The sequence below is a fragment of the Pongo pygmaeus genome, chromosome 7 (genome assembly GCF_028885625.2).
Source record: "Pongo pygmaeus isolate AG05252 chromosome 7, NHGRI_mPonPyg2-v2.0_pri, whole genome shotgun sequence".
Lineage (NCBI taxonomy): Eukaryota > Metazoa > Chordata > Mammalia > Primates > Hominidae > Pongo > Pongo pygmaeus.
In genome coordinates, this window is record NC_072380.2 from 123,151,055 (window position 1) to 123,161,041 (window position 9,987).

The window sequence follows — 9,987 nt, forward strand, 5'->3', positions numbered from 1 at the left end:
CCTTATCACAAGGGCAGAGGGCCAGTGTGACAGCCTTCTGTATCCCGAGTTCTTGCCCAGTGTCCCAGAAGAATCAGATCACATGTGGCCTGAAGGATGAGAGTAAGGTGTTTTTATTATTATTATTATTATTATTATTATTATTATTATTATACTTTAGGTTTTATGGTACGAGAGTAAGTTTTTACTGAGTGGTGGAGGTGGCTCTCAGTAAGACGGATGGGGAGCCAGAAGGTGGAGGGGTGGGGGAGATAATTTTCTCCTGGAGATTATCCAAGGGGAGATTAACCAAGAATGGCCGAACTCCCCTTGACGTTCAGTTGCCTCTTTTCTCCTTCTCTGCCACGCCATCCTGCTGCTCTCTGCCACGCCATCCTGCTGCTCTCTGCCACTCCCTGCCACTCTCTTCCACTCTCTGCTGCTCTCCACAGCTCCTCTTGATGTACAGCCATGTGGATGTGTGTCCACTAAGGTCTCAGGTTTACATGGGCACAGGATGGGAGGCATAGTGTGCCAGAGTGGTCTTGGAAAATGCAACATTTTGGCACAAAAACAAGAGTGCGCATTCTCACTTAGGTCTGCAGGCAGAAGCCTGAGGATGGAACCCTCACCAGGGACCCTGCTCTTCTCTACCCATATGATGATGATGCCTCCCATATCACCATCATATATATTTCTAGAATATATAATATACACTAATATATACTTATTATATAATATACATTTAATATTATATGTATATTACACACACACACACACACACACACACACACACACTTGATCTGGACATTTCTAAAACCAGTTTTAGATTCTGACTATATTTAAACTTGATATTTTCTACAAGAGCCAAAAATTGAACAAGACTTTTTCATTCTCAAGGATATTTTAAAATAACAACAAAAAGTTTTAATTAGAATTTGGTTGGTTTTTTTTTCCTCAATTTACCTTTGTCTTTTTAAGTGAGGAGAGTTGATTCATAATTTTTAAAATATTGGGTTTCTTTTTGAGAGGTGTCTGTTCATATCCTTTGTCCACTCTTTAATGGCATTGTTTGTTTCTTTCCTGTAAATTTGCTTAAGTTCCTTGCAGATTCTGGATATTAACCCTTTGTCAGATGGATAGATTGCAAAAATTTTCTCCCATTCTGTAGTTGTCTGTTTACTCTGATGATAGTTTCATTTGCTGTGCAGAAGCTCTTTTTTTTAATCAGATCCCATTTGTCATTTTTAGCTTTTGTTGCAACTGCTTTTGGTGATTTCATCATAAAGTCTTTGCCCATGCCTATGTTCTGAATGGTATTGCCTAGATTTTCTTCTGGGGTTTTAAAAGACATACGTGTGGCCAATAAACATATGAAAAATAGCTCATCACTGATCATTAAAGAAATGCAAATCAAAACCATAACGAGATGCCATCTCACACCAGTCAGAATGGCGATTATTAAAAAGCCAAGAAACAACAAATACTGGTTAGGTTGCAGAAAAATAGGAATGCTTTTACACTCTTGGTGGGAATGTAAATTAGTTCAACCACTGTGGAAGACACTGTGGTGACTCCTCAAAGATTAGAACCAGAAAAACCATTTGACCCAGCAATCCTGTTCCTGGGTATATACCCAAAGGGATATAAATCACTCTGTTGTAAAGATACATGCACACGTATGTTCACTGCAGCACTATTCCCAGTAGCAAAGACATGGAATCAACCCAAATATCCATCAATGATAGACTGGATAAAGAAAATGTGGCACATATACACCATGGAATACTATGCAGCCATAAAAAGGAACAAGATTATGTCCTTTGCACGGATGTGGATAAAGCTGGAAGCCATTATCCTCAGCAAACTAATGCAGGAACAGAAAACCAAACACCACATGTTTTTACTTATAAATGGGAGCTGAACAATGAGAACACATGGACACAGGGAGGGGCACAACACTTACTGGTGCCTATTGAGGGAGAGTGCAGGGAGAGCATTAGGGAAAGGAGCTAATGAATGCTGGGCTTAATACCCAGGTGATGGGTTGATAGGTGCAGCAAACCACCATGGCACATGTTTACCTATGTAACAAATCAGCAAATCCTGCACATGTACCCCCAGAACTTTAAAAAAAATTATAATAATTATTAAAAATAAAGAAAATCTAACAATTCTATTTATTTATATTTATTTATTTATTTATTTATTTATTTATTTATTTATTTTTTGAGACTGAGTCTTGCTCTGTACCCAGGCTGGAGCACAGTGGCGTGATCTCGGCTCACTGCACCTTCCACCTCCCAGGTTCAAGTGATTCTCCTGCCTCAGCCTCCCGAGTAGCTGGGACTACAGTTGTGCACCACCACGCCCAGCTAATTTTTGTATTTTTAGTAGAGACAGGGTTTCACCATGTTGGCCATCATGGTCTCTATCTCTTGACCTCTTGATCCACCCATCTCGGCCTCCCAAAGTGCTGGGATTACAGGCATGAGCCACGGCGCCTGGCCAACAATTTTTATAAGGTTTAAACATATACAAATCAGATGGACAGTCAAACCATTCCTAGGAATTTATACACTATGTCTGCACAATGATCTGTATGTATATGCTCATGATACTTTATTCATAATAGCCCAAACCTGGAATGATAGAAATGTCCAATAACAAGTGAATGTATAAACAAACATGGTACAGTCACACAAAGAAAAAAAATATGAGTTTCAAGAAGTCTCTTCTCCAATGGAATTAAAATATTAATTCAGTTAGGTGTAGTTAGAGCCAAAACAGTTTTCTTTTTAATTTTTAAGCACTTGTAGAATTAACAAAACAAAACAAAACAAAACAAAAAAAGGGGTATGAGAAGATATACTGAATAGCAAACAAATTTGAATGTTGAGAAAAACAGGATTAAAAATGATCTTCACAGATTAGAATATAAATGAGCCTTTATACTTTGTGTTTCAGTATCTGGATAACTGGAAAAAATAACATTAAGAAAGCAGGTATTCTATTAAAAAAAGAAGTGAGGAAAAAAATCTAGAAGCATGAGATTTTCACTGATTTCAAGCATACATGAATGCCTGAATCAATTGGGATTCCAGCCAAATGAAACAGAACAAGGCAGCAGAAACAAATCATGCTGTGCTTCATGAAGGATATTAGCAGCTTCATAATCGTGCCTTGAAATGCTTTTCTTTATTTCTGTCTAATTGCCATTAAATTCATCATTTCACAGAGAAGTTAGGGCCAAAACTAAAGGAACATTTCAAAATTTATGTTTCTTATTTATCAGTGACATAATAATTGCACATATTTATGGAGTACAATGTGACGTTTCAGTGCATGTATACACAGTATAATCATCAAATCAGGGGTAATTACCATATCCATCACTATTAACATTTATCATTTATTTGTGACAACATTCAAAATCTTTTGGCTTTCTTGAAATATACACTACATTGTTATTTGTTATAGTCACCCTATCATTTTAGGACTCATTTGATCTGCTGAAAAATCAAACCAATTTCCTATCTTAAAAGTCATTCACCAGAGGAAAATGATTATAAATTACCTGAAAAATTATATGGGTGGGTGCTAAGAGATCCCACTGTTGCTTACTTTTCTATTATCCTTTTATCTCTGTTGGAAATCTTGAGAAAAATATTTTCCATTTTTAAGACGGGAACATAGTGGGAGGATTAGTGATAATTTAAAGGTTATAGCAGTAAATGGCCATTGACATCAAAATTTCTGATTGTAAGTGATGTATTCTTTCAACAATTTAATGCTATTGAACTAAATTACCCTCCCACAGAAGTTCTTAAAAATTGACACAAAAACAAACAAACCAAAAAAATGGGTAGGTATGTGAGTTGATGGGTACATTAATTTGCTTCACATTAGTGACAATATTTTTCACTATGTATATGTATCCCATAACATAATGCTGTATAACTTAAAATTTATTTTTCTTAATTGCAAATGGAGGAAAGACTTCAGAAGGTGCTTTAGGGCTTGGAGAGGAAAAAGGTGCTCTCCTGTCAGTGCTGTTGGCACCAATGGATGTTTCTATATTCACTAAGTTTACATACAGAATTATGTAAGTCCTAGAAGCTATACTCCTGGATAAAAGGTAGTGAAAGCAGGTAATAAGATAACAAAACAAAACTGATACTTATGTCTCAGGTTTACCCATGTTTCCTTAATACTTATAGCAGGAAATACAGTTTTAGCTTTAGTAAAATAACTGAGTTTGGAGTTGCTTCTTTATGGCATCAATGCAAGATAACCTGTCTCTTCTTTGGAATGCTGCCAAGTAAGTCTCTACATTCCTCCAATTCTTCAAATTATCCCTGCCAACACTGGTACCCGGTAAAAAGCAAAAAACTAACCAATCCTAAAGTGTCACTCTGCTAGTGGCATTCTGAGTCCCACATGTGTTAACAAACTAAACTAAGAATTTTCTAGTTGTTTCTTTACCAAAAAAGAAAAAATACTTTATGCAACTGCATTATTCCGTTAATGCTCTTCCAATATGCATACGCTAGTTAAAGACAGGTTGTCAGCTTAGAAGTAGATTTTTTTTGAGTCCAAATAAATCATATTCTGCCATGGGATATTACTCAAGTTGTAGTATTTCTCCTAATATTATGATCTAGATTGAAACTCAAAGTCATTAAAATCGGAAAGTTTTCCATCTAAGCTACATACAAAAATGTAATTCATAATTTCACAACTCAAATATACTCTGAGGTTCATTGCCCTCCTTTGCCATTTTGTATTCTTAAAACCCATTTGAGAACAATGATATTTGTAAGGGCGTAACTGACTCATGTTAGAACCTCTTTCAATTTAATATTGTATTATGAACAGCAATATCTGAAATGCATGTAGATACACTTGATTACCAGAATGAACACCTTCTTATTTATAAATAGTAATAAATATTTGGTTATGTGAAACTGCGTATGCAAGACTGGATAGATCCACTCCTATTTCATTGTATCCAAGAGCCTCATTGGAAAAGCATATAAAAGAATCATTGGAAGGGGACACAAAACAGTCAGTTCATCTTTATTTGACTGGTCTTTCTTTTTTCTTTCTTTCTTTCTTTTCCTTCCTTCCTTCCTCCTTTCTCTTTCTTTCTTTCTTTCTTTCTTTTTTTTTCTTCTTCTTTCCTTTCTTTCATTTTCCCTTCCTTTTTTCTCTGTGCTTTCTTTTTTGTTGAGATTCAACTTTCCACCATCCCATGGTCAAGGATGATGACAATCAAATCTCACTCTGACCATAAAGAGCAATAAAGGACTCTAATATATTTTAGGGGGAACACCTGAAGAATAAACTTCCTCTTTGCGTAACCTCATTTCCATAGTGAACTAAGTGACCCTCCTCATCTGGGGTAAGTTGTGAAGAAACAAAGAAGGTGAGGGAGTGAAAAACCTTGACTTTTTATATAAATAACAAGATCCTGCATTTATAGTTCACAACATCCCCCTACTCTATGGGTAATGAGTTATTATTAATAATGTGAGCATTCATAATAATATCATATCATATCACATCTCTGTCTATATATTCATACTGCCTTCTTACACTTGGATAATTAAAAAATAAATATTCTTCTTTCTCAAGGCAGGGGCTATTTTGTTCAACTTTTAGATATGAGAGATTTAGAATTTTCTATTTGAGAGACAAGAAAGGAGAAACTTCAGAGACTATTGTCTTATTTATCTCTATTTTGTTTTATACCTTCCTCACTAGAAAAAGTAATGAATAAATAGTTCTTAATAATTTAAGTCAGGGACTCTAGGTTCAGAGAGTTTAGCAATAGTTTTTGCTAATTACTGAAAAGGGTTGTGTTCTTATCATTTTTGAAGATCCAGGTCCTTTTGATTTACTGATGAAAGTTATAACAACTTTCCATAGAAAAATCATCATATGTTTTCAACATGTGTTATATACAGAATATCCAGTTTCAAGGGATTCACAGATCTCATGGAGCCTACTTATGGGCTTTCTAAATGGGCACAGTTTCATGATTTTTAGAGGATTTAATACCATAATATAAATAGTTTGAATAGTATATAAAAGTAGATATTATGAGTCACTGACAAAATTCTGCTTTAAACCTGAAGGATTTACTTTTGCAGTGACTGGATGTGGTACCAGAGTCAGCCTTTAATTCTCACCTCTAATCCAAATTGCCTTAGATGAAAAGAGCTACTTCACAAGGTCATACTTCTTTTGGGGGACATTCCACTTCCAACAACTGGTTGATGAGCTGTGTGCATGTACGTAGCCACTTTGCAAGAATTCAGGATAATTCTGAAGGGCTATCCAAGCTACAGATCTCCTCATATGCTCTTCTGAGACTGCTTTACAGTCCAGCTTCCCACTCTACCCAATCCTGGTTCCATCCTTCCCCTTCTACAGGTGGAAATCTGAAGACCACTACCTACTAAGCCACGTGCACTCTACTCTCCATCCCAGAGTCTGTTTCCAGGATCCCTGAACTGATTTATGTGAGAAAGCAGGCAGCCAAAGGAGTCATCAGGCTGATGTCCAATTGGTTGCGTTTGTGTCTGAACCTTGAATTCTTCCTTTCAGGGAATACTTGGGACAGTTTAAGAAAAATATCCAGAAACCTATAGTGAAAAACACTGGAAAGACTCATGGGCTTGAAGCTTCATGTTCTAGTTTAGTTCTTTTACTCATGAGCTTAGTGAATTTGAATAAATGTTAAGTGTAACATTCCATTTCCTAAACAAGGTATATCACAAAGCACGAGTAGAATTTTTCCTAAAATTAGCTTATATTATAAAGTTAAACCTGAGAATACCAAGTGTTCTAATGTAAATCAGATATTTTGCTCCTTGGTTTACTTATAGACAAGGTGACCTTGTAATGTATCATTCATAGTAGAGCACTTTAGAAAGTGATTGAGAAACCATTAAATAATCCTACCAACACAACGTGAACATCTAAAACTATACCAGATAAGCCAGAAGAGATTGCCCACCTTATTTATAAGCTCCCCGGATAAAATGTGTGTTCATTGCATGTTATATGCCATGCCACGTGCCCTGATAAAGAGAAAATGGTTCTCTCCAAATTCTGAGGCTGATGATATTTGGACTCAATCATGGAAGTACAGAATCAGAATAAAAATGTCTAGCTTAAACCTGAGTCTATGGTTTAAAATTTTCTGAAGAGACAGCTTCATGGCACTGTGACACTCCTTCTATATCACACAGAGAATTAAATAAGAGAAACTGAGCATACATTATATTATACATTATATGTATATATATATAAATGTTAGTAGAAGTTTACCAGCTCTAATATTTCATGACTTACAAAGTACTTTCAAATTAGTGTATCTCATAATCAAGAGGAAAGTTTTTTTTAAATAAAAGTATCTCTACTTAGACTGCATTAAAATCCAATAAGCTTAAAATAAATACATTGTTTATTATTAGCACATTGCTTTATTTTTATTATGTGATGTCTTCACTCAACTTTTTACATGTCACATAACTTAAAGAGTTAAGTATAAAAACATCTGTTGAGGTATCTATTGGTCTAATAAAGATTGACATTCATTCTCACCTAAGTTCAAAACACACTGAAAGATGAATGCAAGTGTCAGACAGAGATCAAACTCTCAGTTTATTTTGTAATAAAGCTGACCCTAAGAAGCACTTTTTGGGCTCTGATTTACTGATATTTAACCCTGAATTAGACACATGTATTCACCAGTCACTGGCACAGGAGGAACACTGTAGGACCACTTAATGAAAATGCCCTATCCTTTTCACATTATTGCTGCAATGAGAGTAGCTCTGAACATAATCTCAGAACACACAAGACATAAGAAGAAAGAAAAGAAAACATGAGTTGTGTTTCCTCACTTAAACTTATCAGCTAAATCACTCTTCTTTCCCTGGAGTAGCAAGTGAGGGAACTCAGAATGGTCATAAATATTATATTACCAATTGTCTCTCCCTATGAAATGCAAGATGAATGTTTCTTACTAACTTGGAACTCTTTAGACTTATGTAGAGAACTTACAGAATTCTTCAATTTTATCTAATAAAGCTTGAGAAATGGTACACATTGATAAGTCAAAAAAAGATTTCTTACTGACACAAAATGCTCAGTACTATAGATTTAGCAAAACCCATTTGCTGATACCATCTATATTTCAAAATCCTGTGTTAGCACAGTGGTTGGTTCATAAGAAAGCTAAATAAATTTTATGTATTTTTGTTTGTATTATGATAACCCTCATTTTGTATAACAGGAAACTAATGCTCAAAGTACACAGCAGGTATATAACTACATTGGCTAACACTTCAGGAGGCTGAGAAGTTCAGGATTAAGGAGATGGCATCTAGTAAGGGTCTTCTTGCTGCATTAGCCTAGGGCAGAAGATATAAGAGCAAGGGAGACCAAGAGAAGACCAAACTTCTTGTATATAATTGTACCAGTTCTACCCATGAGGGTAGAGCCTGATGTCCTGTCCTTCTCTTATGAGTCTTGGCTCTTAATATTGTTTCAATGACAATTAAATTTCAAAATTAGTTTTGGAGGGAACAAACATTCAAACCATAGCAGAACTTAATTTAAAAAAAAAAAAAAAACAAACTAAAGGTTCTATATTAGTTTGTTTTCATGCTGCTGATAAAAAACATACCCAAGACTGGGCAGAAAAGGAGGTTTAATTGGACTTACAGTTCCACATGGCTTGGGAGGCCTCAGAATCACGGCAGGAGGTGAAAGGCACTTCTTACATGGCAGCAGCAAGAGAAAATGAGGAAACCCCTGATAAACCCACCAGATCTTGTGAGACTTAGTCATTATTACAAGAATAGCACAGGTGAGAATCAAGCAACCATCCTCCCCCTGAAAAAAACATAGAAAACGTGATGTTTCTGGCTCATGGAATATGTAGACTTTATCATTTATTATAACTAACTTACCAATTTTTGTTATGAGATAAATATTTTTTCAATAAAATATTATTTGATAACTTACTTCTAAAATATGTATTCTAACAATCAATTAACAAGTTACATATGTAAATAATATAGCAATTTAAGCATGTAAACAATATAAACAATTTATAATAGAGACTACAGTGAGCCAGACTATTTGCAAAAATAGGCAATTAAAATGTATTGCATAAAGCCTAACACAGGTTAGTGAAATTTCATGAAGAATACAACACATATTGCCAGCTGTTTCTCTACAAATTCTGCATCTCACTGCATACATTGGATATCTGATGACTTTTGCTAAATTCATGGTCATATTCAAGAGTACAAAAAGGTGAGAAGTTTGCACAAATTCATCAGTGACACCTGGGTCTCGCTGGGTGCCAAGAAAACATATTAATCAGAAAAATGGACTTGAATCAGAATGGCTATTAAGACATAAAGTGGCTTCTTATCACCCTGTTTCATATCAAGTATTATAAAGTGCTTCAATTGTCATATGATGGCTCTTGTACCCGATGGAGGTTTTGCAACAGTTGTATTAGTCCATCTTCACACTGCTGATAAGGACATCCCCAAAACTGGGTAATCTATAAAGAAAAAGAGGTTTAATGGACTCACAGTTTCATGCGGTTAGGGAGGCCTCACACCCTTACACTCATGGTGGAAGGTGAAAGGCATGTCTAACATGGAAGCAGACAACAGAGAATGAGAACCAAGCAAAATGGGTTTCCTCTTATAAAACCATCAGATCTCATGAGATTTGTTCACTACCACGAGAACAGTAAGGGGGAAATCACCCCCATGATTCAATTATCTCCCACCAGGTCCCTCCCATAACACATTGGAATTATGGGAGCTACAATTTAAGATGAGATTTGGGTGAGGACACAGAGCCAAACCATATCATTCTGCCCCTGACCCCTGCCAAATCTCATGTCCTCACATTTCAAAACTGATCATGCCTTCCCAACAGTCCCCCAAAGTCTTAACTCATTTCAGCATT